Below are 901 nucleotides of genomic sequence, written 5' to 3'. Positions count from 1 at the left end.
AAAATACGAAAAATCAGCCAGGCATGGTAGCATGCTTTTGTAATCTCACCTACTTGGGGGCTGAGGCAGGAGGATGGCTTAAGCCCAAAAGGTAGAGGCTGCAGTGAGCCGTGCTCGCACCACTGCACTCCAGTCTGTGCCCTGTATGACAAAATGAGACCCTAGCTGGAAAAAAAAAAAAAATTGAGTTTATTTTTTAAAAAGGATTTTTTTTTGCATCACAAATTTGTGTGTCATTCTTTCACAGGGACCACACTAATCTTTGTATTGTTCTAATTTTAGTATATGTGCTGCCAAAGTTAGCTTTTTACAGTTTGCTTTTTACAGATTCTTGCTGAAAGAGCTGTTCAATGATATGTTCAGAAAGAAAGAAATTGAACTCCAAAGAAAAAAGTGGAAGCCAAGTGCAATTGTGAGCAAAGGAACTAGTAAACATATTGGTAAATCTGCTAATAGCTTAAAGAAAATATCACTAGCTGATAATATCTTAGGAATTAAAATAAAAAACCAAAAGAGAAGAAAATATCCAGACAGATGCACACAGTTGTAAAATCATCCTACGATGCAAAAAGTTACTTTAAACAGTATTTCATAAATATATATTCTTTCAACAAGGAGACAAGTAATAAATAGCATCCAATTAAAAGTGTATTCTGGGCCAGGCATGGTGGCTCACACCTGTAATCCCAGCAGTTTGGGAGGCTGAGGCGGGCAGATCACCTGAGGTCAGGAGTTCGAGACCAGCCCGGCCGACATGGTGAAACCCTGTCTCTACTAAAAATACAAAAATTAGCCAGGCGTGGTGATACGAACCTGTAATCCCAGCTGCTCTGGAGGCTGAGGCAGAAGAATCACTTGAACCAGGGAGGCAGAGGTTGCAGTGAGCCAAGATCGTGTCACT

At 40.3% G+C, this 901-nt stretch overlaps 1 non-coding gene across 1 annotated transcript; it reads right to left on the bottom strand.

The window, feature by feature from the left end:
* Positions 1–202: 202 nt before the first annotated feature.
* Positions 203–306, bottom strand: LOC123574798 (U6 spliceosomal RNA). The gene has a single exon (XR_006699986.1). It is a non-coding gene; the product is annotated as a U6 spliceosomal RNA (small nuclear RNA).
* Between the last annotated feature and the right edge of the window lie 595 nt (positions 307–901).

Source organism: Macaca fascicularis, chromosome 7 (assembly GCF_037993035.2).
Source record: "Macaca fascicularis isolate 582-1 chromosome 7, T2T-MFA8v1.1".
Lineage (NCBI taxonomy): Eukaryota > Metazoa > Chordata > Mammalia > Primates > Cercopithecidae > Macaca > Macaca fascicularis.
The sequence above is the reverse complement of the archived record's forward strand: the minus strand, read 5'-3'. Positions and strand labels throughout refer to the sequence as shown.